General features: G+C 34.5%; 1 pseudogene; it reads right to left on the reverse strand.

Moving 5' to 3' along the window:
• Positions 1 to 4,686: 4,686 nt before the first annotated feature.
• LOC118934331 (olfactory receptor 6C70-like) lies at positions 4,687 to 5,626 on the reverse strand (annotated as a pseudogene).
• Positions 5,627 to 14,870: the final 9,244 nt, after the last annotated feature.

Raw genomic sequence — 14,870 nt, forward strand, 5'->3', positions numbered from 1 at the left:
AGAAATATTTCAATTAAGAAATTGGCACGAGAGTCTCTAAAATATTTATTATCAGGACCAAAGAAATTATGTGACATTTCATAATGTATCTCATTTTATGACATGTTCATAATTAGTGAATGTAACTGTTATTTTTGATATATTTGTAAAGAAGAATTAAATAATTTTTAATTACTGAATTGAGATAATGAGCTGTAAAACCTGCAAGTTAAAATAAGAAAAAGCTCAGGTCATCAGTATGTAAAACTGAACAACATAGAGGAGTAGGAGCCAAGAAACTAAGCCAGATCGTGTTATCCCAACCTTCTTTACTGTGGAGTTAAAAATATTATATCCACAAATAAATGCAAAGCAATTATAATTAGTCGTTATATTGAAGCACTGAAATTTCACTCAGGGGTGGAAAGTAGCATTATCTTAAACTGGAGGTAAAAGACGTGCAGTGGTGGAAGTATTAAAGTTTGAAATGAAAGAAAGAAAGCCATTAATACCAAGCAGCTCCATTATTTGGGGTGATTTACTAGTGCCTCATTTATTTTTTCTTCTATAGTGTTTAGCCTGATTATACATGATCTTTGTGGTCTTCATTGGCATTTGTACAGTTGAAGGAGCAGACTCCCCTTCCAGTTTATGCAGACTTGGACTGGGAAAGCCCTTCACCAGTCAGCTCACCCAGAGGTTCTGGGCTCACATCTGGGTCCACTGGTGGGCTTGTGCTGGAGTCTGTGGAGGGGCTGGCTTTTCAACTGGTTCAGCAGCGGGTGAGCCTGCTCCTTGGGGGCTGACCTGGAGCTGGAGTGGGGCATGAACCTGAGTCATGGGAATCTGTGGGGGCCAACCTGCTGCTGGGGTCCACTGGAGTGGCGTGGCACCTGCGTCTATGGGGACAGGCCTAGTCTGGGACTGGGACTACAGGATACTTGTATCCTGGGTTCACATGGTTTGTCCTGCTGCCTGGGTGGGCCTGGAAGCTGAGTTTGCAGGGGCCTTCCTGGGCCTGGGGACACAGTGCGGGGCTGGAACTTAGGGCCACGAGGCTGGCTGGGGGCTGAGGTGAGCCTGGAGCCTGGGCTGTGGCTAGAACTTTTTCAGAACTTTTTGTTGTATCTTCTTGTTTTATCTACTAGGATTGAATTTAATTCCACTCTGGCCTGTACTATTCTTGTCAATCCATCCCTCTCTTTCTGTTGGTTTCAATGCTTGTTGCTGTATGGTTTGCTTTTCAAAAAGAGTTAAAAATCAGTCACTTAAGTGCTAACAGGTGATTTTTCTCAGCTCTATGCCTAGCAGCCTGTCCCTCTGTGTTCCTTGAATAGGGGATGGCAAAGTGACTGGGACATAAGCCTTCTTTGTCTTTGTTTCCCTGTGATTCTTCTAAACTAAAAAACACTCTCACCAAGTACACCAGCTATGCAAACAGCACTATTCTTGTTAGTTAACACTTTCTATCATCTCATCTCACCATTCGATGTCCCCTCCAGCAGGGCAAGGATTTCCACCAAGTGGGCAGACAGTCATGAAGTGGGGACTCAGGTACTTAAGAACATTGACTTTTCCAGTCAAACCTGTAATTTTTTTATATCCCCTTCCAGAACTACTTTTATTGAGGTAAAATTTACATAACATAAAACTCACCATTTAAATATTTTCCTCATTCAGTGCAGTGCCTGTTAGTACCTTCACAAAGTGTACAATTATCACCATCATCTCATTTCACAACCTTTTCATCATCTCTTCCAAAAGATGCTCCATAGCTCTTTTGCAGTAACCCCCTGGTGCTCCCTACCTCCAGCTCCTAGCAAGCATTAATGTGCTTTCTGTCTCTTGATTTTGCCATTCTAGACATTTCATATGTGGGTAAAATTGTAATATTCAACACTCTCTCACCTGGCTTTAGTGCATCTCCATATGAACAGGCATTCCTAAAGGCTGGAGAGAAGTAGCTCATATTCGTATCAGTGGATAGTTACCTGGGCAGCAGAGGGCTTATCTGAACCTGAGAGGTTGCGGGAAGGTCTCTCTTGCTTCTGCTGGAGCAGGAGAGAAATGGCCTCTGGACAGTAGTTTGTAAGCAGTAAATGGGTTTTAAGTTTATTTCTCCCTTTGACTGATTTCGGTTTTAGAGGTATTTTGCCCGGGATTTCCTCTCCCTACAGTTACACATATAAATTGAATCATATGATATGTGTGGCCTTTTTTGTCCAGTTCCTCTCACTCATTATAATGTGTTCAAGTTTCATTTGTGTTGTAGAATCTATAGGTACTTCATTCATTTTATGGATGAATAATATTCCATCGTGTGGGTACACTGCATTATGCTTATCCATTCATCATTTGATGAACATTTAAGTTTTTTCCACATTTTGGTTAGTGTGATCAATGCTGCTGTGAACTTTTCATGTCCACATTTTCTTTGAATCACAGAACATTTATAGGATTTCCTAATATTTGAGGAAATGATGATGATATTAAAGAAGCATTAAAAAACTGGAGGGATTACTTTATCATTCCATTGTTTAACAAGTTAGCAATGTTACTTTGCCAATGGAAATATAAATAAATTATATTTGACTTAAAATGCATTCATGTGCTTTGTACCTGGAAATCTTAGTAAAGAATATTATAATTAATATATTACTATTGCATGCTATTATTATCTATATGTGTCCTTTACCCAAAAACCAAGGGAATTAATTAATAAGAATGAATTTAATCTAACAACAGTTTCACATTAAAAGCAAAATAATAAAAAGTGAAAACTTCAATCAGTGTAAGATCATGTGGTTGCTGATTGGAAATCAAGGCATCCCTTCCAAGTTATGAAAATGTCTGAGCACAGTGAAAACCTTCCCATGTGCTGTGCAACATCCAAGCTTCTCAATAAAATCCAACTTCTGGGACCCAAAAAGTTCTAATATCCTAACTTTTGTTTATGACTGTGAAATTCCGACCCCCCTTATGAGTCAATGACTATGGTACTGAATAGCTTTCAGTCACTGTTCAGTCAGCTGCTCACAAATGAAGGAATGACCTGGGAATATCCGTACAGTCCATAGTCCATCACGAACACCCACACAAGGCAAGTCCCCAAGAGTGGGTCAATTTATATTGTGAGGATGGTTGCCTAGGTCTGAACTTGCTCTTTTGTAACACTTTTGTAATTTTAAACTTCTGGAAATGTTCCAAAAATAGTAAAAGTATTCGATATGCCCTTTATCTAGGGTCACAATTGTTTTTTGTATGATTTACTTATCATTCTCTCTCCATCTGTCTTCTTTTACATGTATATAAATACAATTTTTAATATTTTATATACAAATGCTAATATAAATATAAATATATACATATGTCTAAGTTTTCCTGAAATGGGAAGTTGGCTTTTGCTTGTCTATCCCTAACTACCTCGCTACCTCATGGTATGTTTCCTAATGAGATCATTATGTTACATAAACAAAGTGTAATGATCAAAATCAGAAAATATGACATTGATATATTATCTAAATCTTATCCATAATAAACTTTTATAAATTTTCCCAGGAATGATTTTTATGTCTTTTTATTTCCTTCAGGCCTAGTATAATACAGGTTTGCACATGGCATTTAGTTTTCATTTCTGCATCATCTGAACAGTTCCTCAGTCTCCTTTTCACCTTATCTTCTTCAGGTTTTCTTTTTTACCTATGCAGAACATTACGTTTTTATAACTTTACTTATCTGTTTACAAGTTCTAAAGTTTTACTTCTTGCTTTGACTAAAAATGAGAAACATCAGAGCACTGACTCCTCTTTAGGAGAAAAGGGACACATGTACAGTTTGGAAAGTCATGGTTCCTCCTTCTAGTTTTTGGGGGAATGAATTCACATATATATTTATATATATATATATGAATATATTTATATTTCAAGCACTCATTTGAATTTTGAGAAATTGATATTTAATATCATATACTGTAGGAAACTTGTACAATATTAAAAACCCATGTTTGTATGACACATCATAAAATTCATCACATGTTCCCATTTATTCAATGCATTCATTGACACATTCAAGAGATTAAGCATGTGTATATATTCTTGAAAGAGATTGTGTGAGAAATCAACTTCTTGTGTATTAAATCATGTCTTCTACCACAGTATTAAAATCTACCAAACACAACATCAAATCATTCATGTGAAATGTGATTCATTTGAAAAGAAATTATGCTTTCTTATTATACTTACAATTGACATTTCAAAAAATTACTTCACAAAATTATCCTCTAATAATTATTTTAAAGTATGAGATCTCTTAGAACAATAAACCATTTAATAAAAGACAAAGTTCAATATACCCAAGAATTTTAAAAAACATAACTTTGAAAAAAATTATGTACATTTACTTGTTATTTCATAGATACATCTCTCCAAAAAATTTATATTCCATAATACAACCTAAACCCTCATTTCACTCTAATACTATTTTAGAGAAAATACATATTGATATTTTATGTTTCTAATATAGAAAGGTTTCACTTTTGACCAGAAAGTTAAAAGTGAGAAAGAACAGAATGGAAAGTTTCTTATCTCAGGTGAACTTAAGTGATCCAAATAATTAAAAATTAGATTTTATTTCTTTAACTAGAAGAGTCAAAATAATTTTCTTCAGTATTCTCTTTATATTTTCATGTTATTATATCAATAAATAGTATTAATTATCTAAAGTAGGAAATATCTTCCTAAATACATGTCTGAAGGCTCCTTTAACTTGCTGGTTTCTCAGGGTATAAATGAAAGGGTTCAACAAAGGAGCAACTGAAGTATTGAGCAAAGCTATTCCTTTGCTTAAAATGGCTCTTGTTTGCTGATGGCTTTATGTACATGAATATACAACTACCATAAGTGATGGATACAATGATCACGTGAGAAGTGCTGGTAGAAAAGGCTTTCTTCTTCTTCTCAGCTGAAAGGAATTTTAGGTTTGTCTTGATGATGTAAGAGTAAGAAAGGATGACTAATAACTACGTGACAATGAGGATCATTGCAGCCAAGAAAAATACAATCAATTCTAGTAAATGTGTGTCTGAGCAAGAAAGTTGCAGGACAGGAGAAATGTCACAAATGAAGTGATCAATGATGTTTGAAGCACAGAAATCCATGTTAAGAACCCAAATCAATAGAGGGAAAATAACCAGCAATCCGGTTACCCAAGAAGTGAGTCCAAGCTGATGACAAACTGTACTGCTCATGGCGGCTGTGTAATGCAAAGGTTTGCAAATGGCAACATAGCGGTCATAGGACATAGCTGCCAGAAGGAAAAATTCTGTAGCCACCAAGAACAGGTAAAAAAATATCTGAGATATATAGTCATTATAGGAAATGGTCTTTTGCCTGGTAACAATGGTGATCAGGAATCTGGGGATGCAGACACTTGTGAATGACATTTCTAAGAAAGAGAAATTCTGGAGGAAGAAATACTTTGGGGTCCTGAGGTGGGAATCCAGTAGAGTGAGGGCAATGATGGTTAAGTTTCCTATCATGCTCATCATTTAATTTACAAGGAGAAATACAAAGACTACAATCTGTAACTGAGCATTATCTGTCAGTCCCAAAAGGATAAACTCTGTCTTCCTTGTAAGGTTCTTCATTTCTCTTTGGTGATTTCAAACCAATTCTAGAAATAATAAGATACAAAAATAAGAAACTACATGAACAGCTTTATGTCCAGGAAATGATATATATAAAAGGACTCAAATTCACAAACACACCCATTTACAAGGTAATGCTTCATGATGTTGAAGATACAATCTAATATGTGCAACACACAGTATTGAATTAGAACACCACAGAAGTCAACTCAGTTTTAGAAATTGACATGCAAACTCTTTAAAGTTACTTTTCAACCTTACTTGCAAACTTCCAGTCATTGTAACTGGTTCCAAATTTGTCCATTTGTTAAATAAATTAGATGCAATCTTGGTTCAGGTTTCAAAAATGATTCATTCCTTTTTAATTATTAACTTCATCAAAATAAAATTGTTCCAGTGTAATGAACAAGACCTACAGTTAAATTCAGAAACTTCAGATTTCATGTTAAAGTGACATTAATTTAAAGCCCCTTCAAACTTCTTTATAACATGACTGATAAAGACATAAAAAAGGAAAAAGAGAAAAAGAGTGTAAGCATGTAATACCATGACAAAATAAGTACTAATTGAATATAGGGAAAATTGAAACAATGTATAGCAGACATAAGCACATTACAAAAAATTAATAACATCTATTAGGATGTTAACATTTTGACACATGGAACCAAGACTGTAAGAATAAGAGAGAACACAGAAAATGAATTATCTCTCTTCACAATCTTCACCTGTTACAAGTATGTAGAATCTAAATCTGCTTTCCATATGTAGATGTGTGAGAGTGAAAATCCCTGTTTTATTGTCACATTGTCCATGTCTTCACATTTGCTGCAAGCACTCATACACTTCCTCCGTGACTTTAAATCTAAGGAAGTATTGGTGCAAGAAGTGGGCAATGATTTACATGAGACCACTGCATTCATACAGTGTTTCATGTTCACATTGGAAGTTTTCAGAATCTCAGATGGCCAATGATGAAAACAGAGCAGAAGTGTAACAATGGTGGGAGCCTATTAGCAACTAGAAATTGGGCTTAAAACTGTGCCACCCCACATGTAATTCATGTGTGGATCTGACATGAACATGCTAATGTGATTGAGATAAGGGACAATCCACACTTAACTTTAAAGTTTGGACAGTCCTTTTATTATTTAACAGGAATTTTGAAAGAATATCCAAGATAATGAATGGAAACTATTACAACAATAAGATATTTCAGTAATGTAGACAAAACAAATTTCTAAAGAGGAAAAAAATATTTAGAAATTATGTTGGAAAACTTATCTTTCTCAGAAAGCAATTTAACTTTCATAATAAATATTAGATATAAGCTGTATGTCATGGTATAGTTTAAGAGTGAAAGGTAGAAAACAATCTAAATATTTAAAAAATAAGCAGCTCTTTAAATAATTTTATTTATACAGATAATTACATTTTGAAGTGAGAACATCAATGAATATATACTCTCATTAAGTATTCTAAATGTATTTTATATACAAAATTGCAAAACGTTTATCTAGACTGGCAGCATTTTTATAAATGTCTGCATATGTACATGCAGGTATTATTTCTGCAATATATTCAAATACCATAGTAATTAACAATGAAATACTCTCTCAGTGAGATATTACGTTGTTCTTCATTCATATTTTTCATTAAAAATTCAGTCATTCTTTATAACATCTTATCAAATAAAATCATCCAATAAAACATTTGTTTTTTTGTCAAACTTCTCTAATTGATTTTTTTGAATGCAAAATATAATTGTTAGTGAATTCAAAACACTGATTGGTTACATAGTTTCAATAAAATGAATTTCATGGTGCATTTCACTCTCCTGTTAACCTCAGGAAACCTTTGTAACCATTTTGCAAATCAGGAAAATTATTTCCAAATAAGTTTAGAACATTAGCATTGACAGAAAAAGTAAGCATCATATACCATGTCTTCTCTTTTAAATAAAAAATATTTAAATTACATTCTTACTTTTCTATTTTGTCAATTTATATCTTTGCCTATTCTGAAGTTTTTCTTCTTTTGATTATTGAAGAAGTAATACCACTCCTCTTACATGATGTAGCCTATTACCTCATATATGAATTCACAAACCCCACATTATATAGATGAAAAATTTTATTCCATTGGAAATTAACTGAAATTTTTTCATACCACTTATTTTGTCTTCTCCTCTTTTATTAATTTTCCAGTGAATTATCTCCAGGCTGTTGATAAAAACGGTAAACCTTAGGGAACCATAGATTAATCTAAATCTTTCTTCCTTGATTTCACCTTCATAAGGGCCCTGTTCATTTTGTTATGTCCTTGCTTGAACATCCACTTTTTCTGCCAAATGTATTGAGAATTCTATAAATTCAGTGTTAGTATCAGAGTCATTTTAAAACCATGAAGCAGGTATTTGTTGTGGAACCAGGGCAGATTTGGTCGTCAGTTATTATCAATGGTGAGTTGTCATTGTTCAAAGTGCCGATCAGAATTAGCACTACAAAAAAAGTTTATTTTTTTCTATTTTTAAAAATATATCGAAACGTGAAATGAATTCTCCAAGAAAAATATCCTCCAGCTTATAGTGGATATTTTTGACTTCACTTCTAGAGTTGTTCAGGTTCTTTATCTAGACATAATAAAACGATCATTCCTTCTGCAATTCTACAGTGCAGTGTCTGGTTTAAACCACTGAAGTATTAGAAATGAAGGTTCACATGGAAAATTCAAACTTTATTTTGATTCAGAAAATAGAAAATTGTTTTATTCAAAGAGGAATAATAAAATATCAACTTTAAATTGCTGTTAGTTATTTGTATGTAACTTACATGGTATTTGTGATTAGTCTTGAAGTTTTGAAAAAAAGTAATACCACTATTTTACTTATCATTAGCAGTACACATTGGGGTATCTTTTTCTATATTACGTGAGCAGGGACCAACCAAAATGAAATGCAAACATACTCACTGGAAAACAATAGTTAATTCTGTTGGCAGGAAAATTATTATAATCTCTATGGTTAATTCATATCAGAAGGCTAAAGTGTGACTATTTTAATGATGTAACTTTTCTTCACTATCACGTATATCTGAACACATAGTATTACCTATGCCTTGGGTAATAAAGATTTCTAGTAAATCTTCATAATGTCAAATAATTTGTATCTTACAAATCCCACCTTACAACATTCATAAAGATTATCATAGCTGAAAGATTAGCTTTAAACTTGGGAAATATTTGCTGATTTCAAATTATTTAAAAGGAGTGAATGCTTCTGTACAGATACTCTAAAGGGACAGGGTCTCTAAGGAGATATAGGACATATAAAATAATACTTAAAAGAGCCTACAAAACACCATTTGCCTTTGTCTTTATCATAAAAACTAAGCTTATTGTTTCAGGCATGATGATATAAAGTACCATTAGGGTTGTCATTAGAAAAATATTTATTTCAAGACAGATGAGTAGACACTGCAAACTATCAGATTATTTTGGGTCATAGATAATATGTGTCAAGATATCATGATAATTCCCACTGAGTTTTTTTTCCATATGTGAATCTATTATTATGAAACAGTGTAAGGATATATAACACAAACACCACTCCCCAAAAAGCAACTTTTTTCAATGTTAAGAAAAAAATAAGACTTCTGCATAATATTATGGTTTGTGAATGAATATTTTCTTCAGTGATTTGAGAACATGCACCTAAATGCAACCTTTTTGAAATAGTTCTAATTATTATACCTGTCATGTATTGAATATTTACTATGAATGATTAGCATTGTTCTATGAAGTACTATGCTAATCACTGTGCATACAGCACTCAATATAATCATAATAGGCAAAGTGCACATAATTATATACTTTCATTTTGCCGTTGGAAAGTCTGGGAATGATGGAAATCATTTTACTTGTTCACAATATTGACAAAGTTTAGAAATTATGGACACAGGATACAATCAGATCTTTGATTCCAAAGTTTAGTTTTATTACCACTAGGCAATATTTCTGATTAAATGAGTGAATAGTTAGTTGACAGGTAGGTGTTAGGTAGACAGAGGGAATGTAATGATAGACCAACTAGATGGTAGATAGATAGATAATAAAAAGAAGAGGAGAGTATTTAATACAGAATATTTTCAACAATCTAATGCCAGATACCATACCTTGAATACAAAAGCTGAGCTTTTTTGAATGAATAAAGATATGATTGAATGATTTACATTCACATATCATATATGCAAAAAAAGAAACTTCACAAGAAATGAACTCACGAAGTTTTGAGCATAGCTTTTAAATTAAATTTTGATTTCACATCTATATTGTTATATATTTTAAAGTTTTACAGTTTCGTATTACAGGAAAAACCTACAACTTCATATAAATAGAAACAAATGATGTAACAGTTTTTCACAATTAATTAAAAAACCACAGGGGTAAAAGTTTTTTTTTTTATTAAAATAATTTTGTAAAACTTTACTTTTAATTTTTAAACTTTTGTTATCATTAATCTACAATTACATGAAGAACATTATGTTTAGTAGGCTCTCCTCTAAACCAAGTCACCCTAACAAACCCCATTACAGTCACTGGCCATCAGCATAGTAAGATGTTGTACAATCACTACTTGTCTTCTCTGTGTTGCAAAGCCCTCCCCTTTCCCCCACCACCCATATTATACATTCTAATCATAATACCCCCTTTCTTCTTCTCCGCCCTTATTCCTCCCTACCCTCCCATTCTCCCCACTCTCTTTCCATTTGGTAACTGTTAGTCCATTCTTGCGTTCTGTGATTCTGCTGCTGTTTTGTTCCTTCAGTTTTTCTTTTGTTCTTATACTCCACAGAAGAGTGAAATCATTTGATATTTGACTTTCTCCGCTTGGCTTATTTCACTGAGCATAATAGCCTCTAGCTCCATCCATGTTGTTGCAAATGGTAGGATTTGTTTTCTTCTTGTGGCTGAATAATACTCCATTGTGTATATGTACCACATCTTCTTTATCCATTCATCTACTGATGGACACTTAGGTTGCTTCCATATCTTGGCTACTGTAAATAGTGCTGCGATAAACATAGGGGTGCATCTGTCTTTTTCAAACTGGAGTGCTGCATCCTTAGGGTAAATTCCAAGAAGTGGAATTCCTGGGTCAAATGGTAAGACTATTTTGAGCATTTTGTGTAACCTCCATACTGCTGTCCACAATGGTTGAACTAATTTACATTCCCCCCAGCAGTGTAGGAGGGTCCCCTTTCTCCACAACCTCGCCAAAATTTGTTGTTGTTTGTCTTTTGGTTGGTAGCCATCCTTACTGGTGTGAGGTGATATCTCACTGTGGTTTTAATTTGCATTTCTCTGATAATTAGCGATGTGGAGCATCTTTCATGTGTCTGTTCGTCATCTGAATTTCTTCTTTGGAGAACTGTTCACCTCCCCTGCCCATTTTTTAATTGGATTATTTGCTTTTTGTTTGTTGAGGTGCGTAAGCTCTTTATATACTTTGGATGTCAAGCTCTTATTGGATCTGTCATTTATGAAAATATTCTCCAAAACTGTAGGGAACCTTTCTGTTCTATTGATGGTGTCCTTTGCTGTACAGAAGCTTTTCAGCTTGATATAGCCCCACTTGTTCATTTTTGCTTTTGTTTTTCTTTCCAAGGGAGATATATTCATGAAGAAGTCTCTCATGTTTATGTCCAAGAGATTTTTGCCTATGTTTTTTTCTAAGAGTTTTATGGTTTCATGACTTACATTCAGGTCTTTGATCCATTTTGAATTTACTTTTGCGTATGGGGTAAGACAGTGATCCAGTTTCATTCTCTTACATGTAGCTGTCCAGTTTTGCAAGCAGCATCTGTTGAGGAGACTGTCATTTCCCCATTGTATGTCCATGGCCCCTTTATCGAATATTAGTTGACCATGTATGTTTGGGTTAATGTTTGGAGTCTCTATTCTGTTCCATTGGTCTGCGGCTTTGTTCTTGTGCCAGTACCAAATTGTCTTGATTACTGTGGCTTTGAAGTAGAGCTTGAAGTTGGGGAGTGAGACCCCCCCACTTTATGCTTCCTTCTCCGGATTGCTTTAGCTATTTGGGGTCTTTGGTGATTCCCTATGAATTTTTGAACTATTTGTTCCAGTTCATTGAAGAATGCTGTTGGTAGTTTGATACAGATTGCTTTGAATCTGTATATTGCTTTAGGGCAGGATGGCCATTTTGACAATATTAATTCTTCCTAGCCAAGAGCATGGGATGAGTTTCCATTTGTTAGTGTCCTCTTTAATTTCTCTTAAGAGTGTCTTATAGTAATCAGGGTATAGGTCTTTCACTTCTTTGGTTAGGTTTATTCCTAGGTATTTTATTCTTTTTGATGCAATTGTGAATGGAATTGTTTTCCTGATTTCTCTTTCTATTGGCTCATTGTTAGTGTATAGGAAAGCCACAGATTTCTGCGTGTTAATTTTGTATCCTGCGACTTTACTGTATTCTGATATCAATTCTAGTAGTTTCGGAGTGGAGTCTTTAGGGTTTTTTATGTACAATATCATGTCGTCTGCAAATAGTGACAGTTTAACTTCTTCTTTAAAAATCTGGATTCCTCGTATTTCTTTGTTTTGTCTGATTGCTGTGGATAGGACCTCCAGTACAATGTTAAATAACAGTGGGGAGAGTGGGCATCCCTGTCTTGTTCCCAATTGCAGAGGAAAAGCTTTCAGCTTCTCGCTTTTCTGTATGATGTTGGCTGTGAGTTTATGATACATGGCCTTTATTATGTTGAGTTACTTGCCCTCTGTACCCATTCTTCTGGGAGTATTATCATGAATGGATGTCGAATACTTTTTTAGCATCTATGGAGATGATCATGTGGTTTTTGTCTTTCTTTTTCTTGATGTGGTGTATGATGTTGATAGATATTCAATTGTTGTACCATCCTTGCTTCCCTGGGATGAATCCAACTTGGTCGTGGTGTATGATCCTTTTGATATATTTTTGAATTTGTTTTGCTAATATTTTCTTGAGGATTTTTGCATCTGAGTCCATCAGGGATATTGGTCTGTAGTCTTCTTTTGTGGTGGGGTCTTTGGCTGGTTTTGGTATTAGGATGATGTTGGCTTCATAGAATGAGTTTGGGAGTATTCCTTCCTCTTCAATTTTTTGGAAAACTTTAAGGAGAATGGGTATTGCATCTTCTCTGTATGTCTGATAAAATTCTGAGGTAAGTCCATTTGGCCCGGGTGTTCTTTTCTTGGGTAGTTTTTTGATTACCGCTTCAATTCCTTTGCTGGTAATTGGTTTGTTTAGATTTTATGTTTCTTCCTTGGTCAGTTTTGAAAGGTTGTATTTTTCTAGGAAGTTGTTCATTGCTTCTAGGTTTTCCAGCTTCTTAGCATATAGGTTTTCATAGTAGTCTCTAATAATTCTTTGTATTTCTCTTGGGTCCGTCATGATGTTTCCTTTCTCATTTCTGATTTTGTGGATGTGAGTTGACTCCCTTTTTCTCTTAATAAGTCTGGCTAGAGGCTTATCTATTTTGTTTATTTTCTCAAAGAACTAGCTCTTGGTTTCATTGATTTTTTTCTATTGTTTTATTCTTCTCAATTTTGTTTATTTCTTCTCTGATCTTTATTATGTCCCTCCTTCTGCTGACTTTAGGCCTCATTTGTTCTTCTTTTTCCAATTTTGATAATTGTGAAATTAAACTATTCATTTGGGTTTGTTCTTCCTTCTTTAAATATGCCTGGATTGCTATATACTTTTCTCTTAACACTGCTTCTGCTGGGTCCCACAGAAGTTGGGGCTTTTTGTTGTTGTTGTCATTTATTTCCATATATTGCTGGATCTCCATTTTAATTTGGTCATTTATCCATTGACTATTTAGAAACGTGTTGTTAGCCTCCATGTGCTTGTGAGCCTTTTTGCTTTCTTGGTACAGTTTAATTCTAGTTTTATACCTTTATGGTCTGAAAAGTTGGTTGGTAGTATTTCAATCTTTTGGAATTTACTGAGGCTCTTTTTGTGACCTAGTATGTGGTCTATTCTGGGAGTGTTCCATGTGCACTTGAGGAGAATGTGTATCCTGTTGCTTTTGGGTGTAGAGTTCTATAGATGTCTATTAGGTCCATCTGTTCTAGTGTGTTGTTCAGTGCCTCTGTGTCCTTACTTATTTTCTGTCTGGTGGATCTGTCCTTTGCAGTGAGTGGTGTGTTGAAGTCTCCTAAACTGAATGCATTGAAGTCTATATCCTCCTTTCTGTTCTATTGATGGTGTCCTTTGCTGTACAGAAGCTTTTCAGCTTGATATAGCCCCACTTGTTCATTTTTGCTTTTGTTTTTCTTTCCCAGGGAGATATATTCATGAAGCAGTCACTCATGTTTATGTCCAAGAGATTTTTGCCTATGTTTTCTTTCAAGAGTATAATGGTTTCATGACTTACATTCAGGTCTTTGATACATTTGAGTTTACTTTTGTATATGGGGTTAGACAATGGTCCAGTTTCATTCTCCTACATGTAGCTGTCCAGTTTTGCCAGCACCATCTGTTGAAGAGACTGTCATTTCGCCATTGTATGTCCATGGCTCCTTTATCAAATATTAATTGACCGTATATGTCTGGGTTAATGTCTGGATTGTCTATTCTGTTCCATTGGTCTGTGGCTCTGTTCTTGTGCCAGTACCAAATTGTCTTGATTACTATGGCTTTATAATAGAGCTTGAAGTTGGGGAGTGAGATCCCCCCTACTTTATTCTTCTTTCTCAGGATTCCTTTTTCTATTCGGGGTCTTTTGTGTTTCCATATGAGTTTTTGAATTATTTCTTCCAGTTCATTGAAGAATGTTGCTGGTACTTTCATAGGGATTGCATCAAATCTGTATATTGCTTTGGGTAGGATGGCAATTTTGACGATATTAATTCTTCCTCGCCACGAGCATGGGATGCGTTTCCATCTGTTAGTCTCCCCTTTAATTTCTCTTAAGAGTGACTTGTAGTTTTCAGAGTCTAAGTCTTTCACTTCTTTGGTTAAGTTTATTCCTACGTATTTTTTTTTTGATGCAATTGTGAATGGAGTTGTTTTCCTGATTTCTCTTTCTGTTGGTTCATTGTTAGTGTATAGGAAAGCCACATATTTCTATGTGTTTATTTTGTATCCTGCAATTTTACGGTATTCCGATATCAGTTCTAGTAGTTTTGGAGTGGAGTCTTAGGGTTTTTTATGTACAATATCATGTCATCTGCAAATAGTGACAGT

This window comes from Manis pentadactyla, chromosome 10 (assembly GCF_030020395.1).
Source record: "Manis pentadactyla isolate mManPen7 chromosome 10, mManPen7.hap1, whole genome shotgun sequence".
NCBI classification, from domain to species: domain Eukaryota; kingdom Metazoa; phylum Chordata; class Mammalia; order Pholidota; family Manidae; genus Manis; species Manis pentadactyla.